The sequence below is a fragment of the Salvelinus sp. IW2-2015 genome, linkage group LG26 (genome assembly GCF_002910315.2).
Source record: "Salvelinus sp. IW2-2015 linkage group LG26, ASM291031v2, whole genome shotgun sequence".
NCBI classification, from domain to species: Eukaryota; Metazoa; Chordata; class Actinopteri; order Salmoniformes; family Salmonidae; genus Salvelinus; species Salvelinus sp. IW2-2015.
In genome coordinates, this window is record NC_036866.1 from 42108768 (window position 1) to 42117593 (window position 8826).

An 8826-nucleotide genomic window follows, 5' to 3' on the forward strand; every position below is an offset into this window, starting at 1 on the left:
TTATGTCCTGTCTTTATTTACTATGTGAACTTTTAGTGGGTTTGGTCAGAGGGAGCTTGTCAAGTGGAGTGAAAACATGTTGGAAGTTTACATACACTTAGGTTGGAGTCATTAAAACTTGTTTTTCAACCACTCCACAAATTTCTTGTTAAACTATAGTTTTGGCAAGTCGGTTAGGACATCTACTTTGTGCATGACACAAGTCATTTTCCCTACAATTGTTTACAGATTATTTCACTGTACCAGAAGTTTACATACACTAAGTTGACTGTGCCTTTAAACAGCTTGGAAAATTCCAGAATATGATGTCATGGATTTAGAAGCTTCTGATAGGCTAATTGACATAATTTGAGTCAATTGGAGGTGTACCTGTGGATATATTTCAAGGCCTAGAGGCTAAAAGAAACGCACAGGTATTTAGGCGAGGTGCTGGCTAGCGGAGTGGAACACTTAAAAAAATAAAGGAGAGCCCCACACTAGGAGCTCAGATGCAAAAATATGTCTTCATCGGGGTATAATGACAAACACTGCGGGATGAATCATTTATATAGTGTCTGTAATCATGGCCAGTTGTGGCCTGATATCATTGGTTAATTCTCATATTAAAATAGCATACAAAAAACAAATGGATATGATCATAGATACAATTTGTCTACATAAGCCTACAAACATTTACAATAGCAAAATCACAAGAATGGCTTCAGATCAAAGTCTACGTTGAGACCGAAGGGAGCAAGGGTCTTTAAATTAAAGATCCAAGCAGCCTCTCGTTTTATCAAATTGTCGAGGTCACCCCCTCTCCGAGGGAGGGTGATATGTTCGATGCCAAAATAATGTAGAGATGAAATCGAGTTTATTTAACCAGGTAGGCAAGTTGAGAACAAGTTCTCATTTACAACTGCGACCTGGCCAAGATAAAGCAAAGCAGTGCGACAAAACCAACACAGAGTTAGTTACACATAAACAAACGTACAATCAATAACACAATAAATCTATGTACAGTGTGTGCAAATGTAAAAGAGTAGAGAGGTAAGGCAATAAATAGGCCATAGAGGTGGAATAATTACAATTTAGCATTAACACTGGAGTGCTAGATGTGCAAGTAGAGATACTAGGGTGCAAGAGGATAATTAACAATGGGGGGATGAGGTAGTTGGGTGTCCTATTTACAGATGGGCTGTGTACAGGTACAGTGATCGGTAAGCTGCTATGACAGCTGATGCGTAAAGTTAGAGAGGGAGATATAAGACTCCAGCTTCAGTGATTTTTGCAATTCGTTCCAGTCATTGTCAGCAGAGAACTGGAAGCAAAAGCGGCCAAAGGAAGTGTTGGCTTTGGGGATGACCAGTGAAATATACCTTCTGGAGCATGTGCTACGGGTGGGTGTTGCTATGGTGACCAGTGTGCTGAGATAAGGTCTGGGCTTTGTCTAGCAAAGACTTATAGATGACCTGGAGCCAGTGGGTTTGGCAACGAATATGTAGTGAGGGCCTGGCAACGGATATGTAGTGAGGGCCAGCCAACGAGAGCATACAGGTTGCAGTGGTGGGTAGTATATGGGGCTTTGGTGACAAAACAGATGGCACTGTGATAGACTACATCCAATTTGCTGAGTAGAGTGTTGAAGGCTATTTTGTAAATGACATCGCCAAAGTCAAGGATCGGTAGGATAGTCAGTTTTACGAGGTTATGTTTGGCAGCATGAGTGAAGGAGGCTTTGTTGCGAAATAGGAAGCTGATTCTAGATTTAATTTGGGATTAGAGATGCTTAATGTGAGTCTGTAAGGAGATTTTACAGTCTAACCAGACACTTAGGTATTTGTAGTTGTCCACATATTCTAAGTCAGAACCGTCCAGAGTAGTGATGCTGGTCGGGCGGGAGGGTGCGGGCAGCGATCGGTTGAAGAGCATGCACTTAGTTTTACTGGCATTGAAAAGCAGTTGGAGGCCACGGAAGGAGTGTTGTATGGCATTGAAGCTTGTTTGGAGGTTTGTTAGCACAGCATCCAAAGGGCCTGATGTATACAGAATGGTGTCGTCTGCGTAGAGGTGGATCACAGAATCACCAGCAGCAAGAGCGACATCATCGATATATACAGAGAAAAGAGTCGGCCCGAGAATTGAACCCTGTGGCACCCCCATAGAGACTGCCAGAGGTCCAGACAACAGGCCCTCCGATTTGACACACTGAAATCTATCTAAGTAGTTGGTGAACCAGGCGAGGCAATCATTTGAGAAGACAAGGCTATTGAATCTGCCGATAAGAATGCGGTGATTGACAGAGTCAAAAGCCTTGGCCAGGTCGATGAAGACGGCTGCACAGTACTGTCTTTTATCGATGGCGGTTATGATATCGTTTAGGACCTTGAGCGTGGCTGAGGTGCACCCATGACCAGCTCGGAAACCAGATTGTATAGTGGAGATGGTACAGTGGGATTCGAAATGGTCGGTGATCTGTTTGTTAACTTGGCTTTCGAAGATTTTAGAAAGGCAGGGCAGGATGGATATAGCTCTATAACAGTTTGGAGAGGGGGGTGACCACGACAGCTTTCCAAACTTTGGGGATCTCAGACGATACGAAAGAGGTTGAATAGGCTAGTAATATGGGTTGCAACAATTTCAGCGGATCATTTTAGAAAGAGAGGGTCCAGATTGTCTAGCCCAGCTGATTTGTAGGGATCCAGATGGCGGGGGGGGGGGCTTGGGCAAGTTGCTGCAGGGGGTGCTGAGATGTTGGCCGGGGTAGAGGTAGCCAGGTGGAAAGCATGGCCAGCCGTAGAAAAAGGCTTATTGAAATTATCGATTATCGTAGATTTATCAGTGGTGACAGTGTTTCCTATCCTCAGTGCAGTGGGCAGCTGGGAGGAGGTGCTCTTTTCTCCATGGACTTTATTGTCCCAAAACTTTTTGAATTAGTGCTACAGGATGCAAATTTTCGTTTGATACAACTAGCCTTAGCTTTCCTAACTGACTGAGTATATTGGTTCCTGACTTCCCTGAAAAGTTTGCCTAATCGCGGAGGCTATTCGATGCTAATGCAGAACGCCACAGGATGTTTTTATGCTGGTCAAGGGCAGTCAAGTCTGGGGTGAACCAAAGGCTATATCTGTTTCTTAGTTCTACATTTTTTGAATGGAGCATGCTTATTTAAGATGGTGAGGAAAAGCACTTTTAAAAGAGCAACCAGGCTCCTCTACTGACGGATGAGGTCAATATCCTTGCCAGGATAACCCGGGCCAGGTCGATTAGAAAGGCCTGCTCGCTGAGTGTTTTAGTGAGCGTTTGAAGGTGATGAGGGGTGATCGTTTGACCTTAACCTTGTGCCCATTCTATACATCTGTTGTTTGTCATGCAGAATGAAAGGGGTGTATCTTGGCTATAAAAGACCTTTGTACCTTTGTCTCAGGCTCTCAACAAATTCATCTGAGGGTGATTCGTCGACCACCATCATTATCGTAGAGCACTCAATCGATACACTTTATATGTGTGTGTTGTATTGACTTGCTCCCTTATTAATAAAGTGAATAGAGTGAATAAAGATTTAGTTTAAGTATAACTCTGCTTGTGTGATAAGTTTGTCTCTCCTCATTTGATAGTAAAGAAATTAACCACCACACAGTTAATGACGAAGGGTGTGCTTGAAAGGATGCACATAACTCTGCAATGTTGGGTTGTATTGGAGAGTCTCAGTCTTAAATCATTTTCCACACACAGTCTGTGCCTGTATTTAGTTGTCACGTTAGTGAGGTGCGAGAATCCACTCTTATACAGTGGCAAGAAAATGTATGTTAACCCTTTGGAATTATCTGGATTTCTACATAAATTGGTCATAAAATTTGATTGGATCTTCATTTAAGTCACAACAGACAAACACACTCAAAAAACTCCTGTGGCTTATTTTTCAAATTGGGATGTTACGTTTCTAAATGTCCGCACAAGAGTGAAGGTTTCATTGAGTTGTGAGATAGTACTTTTGCACATATAACACACTGTGGCTGAGGAATGGCACTACTCCCAATATACACTACCGTTCAAAAGTTTGGGGTCACCTAGAAGATATTACTGCACTGTCAGAGCTAGAAACACACGCATTTCCGCTACACCAGCAATAACATCTGCTCAACACGTGTATGTGACCAATAAAATTTGATTTGATTTATATTTATCTGTTTATTTATTTTCCCTTTCATAGTTCAACTATTTGCACATTATTACAACACCATACAAAGCCAATCATATAACATTTGAAATGTCTATATTCTTTTAAAACTTTTGTGAGTAATGTTTACTGATTATTTATTTTGTTTATTGTCTATTCCATTTGCTTCGGCCAGTGGCGATTTTAGCATGTAAATCTTGGTGGGGCAAAACATTTTTTTAAGTGGGATTGTCACGTGTGCTGCCTCACCAGGCTGCTCGTTGTGGCGCACACCTGTCACCAATGTTACGTGCATCAGCGTATAATGACACTCACCTGGACTCCATCACCTCCTTGATTACCTTCCCTATATATGTCACTCCCTTTGGTTCATTCCCCAGGCGTCATTGTTTCTGTTACAGTGTCATGTCTGTGTGTTCTTGTTTTGTATTTAGTTGCGTTTATTTATTAAAAACACTCACTCCCTGAACTTGCTTCCCGACACGCAGCGCACACGTTACAGAGATGCATGCCAGCAAAGCCACAACACAACACTAAACAATACATTAATTGCACTCAAACGCTGCCCCAACATCTTACCACTGCTACACCTGACTATCAGCGAAACAGTTCATTCAGCCTCATTTACTGTCTTAAAAAAAAAACATAGTTGATAAGGCTGACTTGCTTATTCAAATGTAGTTTCTAATGACAATTGAGATGTACAAACTATGACATAAGGAGACAACAAGCGGATAAGAGGCAAACCGTAACTTCAATTAAGACATCAATGAGCAAGCTAGGACGGAGGTAGTCAATATAACTATTTGTTTAGCACTTTTGAAATGTACAGCGACAGAATTCAGAACATGGGCCGTTCCTACAGTGTTCTCCCTGTTCACCAAGTCAGAACTGTAGGATAAATAATGGGGGCATATAAGCAGACAATGAAAGCTCTTTCAAAATTCGATGATTACATTTCTCTACAACAGGTTATAGGCTACATGTGCACCACTAAGTCAGAACAGTAGGCAAAATTAAGAGGGGAAAATAGAACAAATTATTAGGGTGAGGCACATGTGCTACTAACATCTTACTACACAACATACACTTAGTATTACTTTCTTAGCGACAGCATACATATCTCCCTGACATATTACATCATTTAGGCAGCAGCATACAATACATTTTTGGACTCACCTTGTTGTGCTGTGCTCACTTGAACAGAAAGGTGGCACGGCGGTCCTTCGTGGGCAAATTGTATCATCAAAGACTAGCATTCTCTGGATTTATTGTGCTTTCAAGACAATTGGGAACTCTGAAAAAAACAAAGTTGAATCACGAATTCATGTCGTAGCTCTAGAAAGAGGCCCGAGTTCACGGTTTACAATTCCGAGTTGGATGACCGTTCAAAACGGATTTCCCAGTCAGAGAAATGTTTTCCGGAATTCCCAGTTGTCTAGAACTCACTGAAGTCAAGTTTTCGCTGTTCCGAGTTAACAGTTGTTTTGAGCGCAGCACAAATCATGCGTCATTGACAGCATGGCCAATGTTGAATATTTATCATTTTAAATTTGGAAAAGAGCTCCTTAATCCCAGATTTGGGACCACACAGCCACTGCCACTGATTCCTTCCAAACCACTCATTGTTGAATTTGCGATTTCCAACTTGTTGTGTAATGTTTATGTCCAATGGCCGATGAGCACCGATACGTTTTATCTATAATTTCTCTTCATATGACAAGGATTTAAAAGGATTTGCCAGTAGATTGTCTACATGATTCATGATGATGACTGCTAGCTAAGATTTTGAAAGTATGATGTTGACATGATTAGTCCAATCAATGCTACTGTACATATAACATGATTTGATGTCATTTTATCTGTGTCCAATGACCTTGAGCCTTCTTGGATGAGCATTTCTAATGTAACTCTATGGCAGCTCCCAAGGGGCTAGAATTTTCGATGTCTACCCTTATACTTGGTGGTGGGTGACATAGTGTCCCCATGAGTGACAGAACGCTGAGCCAATCACTGCGCAATGCTCCGTATTTTCTGCTGCCTTGTCCCACCACCACAGAAAGCACTGAGCTAGGCTGAAAACACCTGCATTTTGGAGCTGTCTTATTCAAGAAAACAAAAAAGAGACCATGTTTGTATGTGGCTTTATTAACTCAATGATATATATATATTTACATTGTTTGCAAACTGATATGTCACACGTATTAATGCCAAAATAACATGCAAAACAGGCAAGCCCCAACAAAAAACAAAAACACAGTTTTTATGTATTTATTTTTGGGGTAAAAATGTGGCTCTGCCCCTCCTGCCCTGAATGACTGTAAACATATGTTTCCCATGCCAATAAAGCCCATTGAATTGAGAGAGAGAGACGCATATAGGCTAATGGTGTAAACTGAAGAAATAAGGTTGAGGATAAGGAATACAAATCGTAAATGTACTGCATAAAGTTTGTTTTAGCTTTTTATTCGGTGTTTTATCCCTTGCTGAAAAGACAGGTGCAAACTTGTATGGAGAGCTTCCACACACAGTACATTTACACTCGCAACAGCTGCCAGCACACAAACAAGTTCTATAATGAATATAAATGAAATGTACAGGTAGGCAGTAAATACGCTCAGATTTGACGGCAACTCCGCAAGACCGATGCCATCGTCTTCACAAATACAAAGGGACGGGCAGTCCGTGTCGGCGTCATTTAAGAACCGCGGTCCATTCTGTGCCCGCGGAGTCAGACATTCCAAGCAGGAAGGTAAGCATAATTACAAGAAAACACATAATATCCATAAGCAGAAATGTTCTTCAAAGAACACCTTGCAGTTGTAAAACTAGTTTTTGACTTATTCTCTCTTGGTTACTTTGCGATGTCTTGGCTGGCTAGAATAGAGCGACATTCGTACCACTCTGCGTCATGACGAAGTTCATTCAATAGACAGATGTGGGCAAAAAGCAGAGTAGGGAGGACGAGCGCACGTTGTATTGTTATTACCAAAATACCACTATGTGTAACTGTGGGCTACTGTGTCATGTAGATTACCGCCATCTCGTGGTGTATTAAAAACCTCCACTTATTGCAGGCCTTGTTTCTCAAAGAAGTGTGGTGAGAGACAGCTCAAATACTGATGGAGGCAAAGAGCTACTTGGAGCTCTTCAGCACCTAGGATAGTTCTTACCAACGTCCAGTATATCAACGGGGCAAGTAGTGCACTAGCAAAGCAACACCCTTAATTAAAAGAGTGACTCCTCAATGCACCATGCTCCTCCCATGGCTATAAATATCATTCATTCCAGTTGTTGATGCTGTGATGTTGACTTCACACTATAGAAGGCTGAGTGTCAGGTAGATGTTTGACAATAGGCTTTATGTGTGAAGCTCCCTCCAAGCAAGCTCGTGAAACAGTCCTAAATCAAATCTAAGCCCTAAGCGCATGGGAAGTAGATATTAGACGGGATCATGCTTAGTTTTCTGGAACATTAGTGAGGACAGAGCAACAGCCTGTTGATGGCTTCAGAACCTAGTCTTCATCTGCTTCGTGGTCAAGTGATGTTACAGCAGCTAATGCCACCCACCACACGTAAACCTCACAGTTGCTCTGGATGTCCTCTCAAATTGCTATGAACAAATAACTAACACATTTGGTGTACATTGTGAAAATGGGACACCTTGTGGTCATTTCTGTCACTGCAGTTGTATTCCACTAAAGCTGTCGATGGGGGTGGTATTGTGTAATATCTGGACGTTGGGAGGAACGATTGTTGCCCATTTACTGTAAAGGGAGTTAAATCATTCATTACACTCATGAAATGCCAATTACATTCCTTCCCTACCTCAGAGGGTGATGAGTATCCTGAATAGTTGGACGAGTGATGTCCATAAATGGTTGTATGTCCTTGTAACTGTGTCCAGTCAGGGATGACTTTTGAGCATCAAACACTAAAGCTGGGCAGGCCCATTTTCCTGTACGGACCTAGCCTGGTGTAACCCCTTATAACAGGTTATAACATTAGATATGTTATCAATCTGAGAGTACAGTAGAGAGAATGTTTACCGGGTTACAGTATAATTATATTATCTTCCTGATTATTGTTGCATGCAATAATATCTCTTTCCAATAAACTGTCCGTGGTTCACCTCTCTGTCTTTGCATGCTAACAGCCCCTTAAACTGAACCTCGAACTTTGACTTTTGACCCTTTTAGCTGAAATGAGAGACCAGGCCCTACTGATATGATGGGCCCATCAATTATTGAAACTGTATTCCTTTCCCCTCGTCCCCCTCTTTTCCTTCATCTGCACAGGGTCAAGATGTGGAAGCCACTTTGGCCTGTTGGGATGGACCCAGGAATGTCCTGCAGACTAACAAAGATGTTATCAGGACCCCTAGACATGCTAGGGCAACTCTGCCTGATTATAAAAGGCTGGAGGCGAAAGGCTGTGAAAGGAGTTCGTGTCAGCTGGTTTCCTGACCAGGATACCAGGATATAAGGTGTGCTTAAGACTTAGTCAGCACTCTAGATGGTCAGAGGAGCTACGTCACCTCCTCTTTCCTAGTCCCCTCGCTCTTCCTTCTACCACCAGAGAATGCCTGGCATGTTTTATCGACAAGTAATCAAGTTGTATTCCCAGATCTCTAGTAATGCTGTACACCTCAGCGGCTCCTCAGCAGT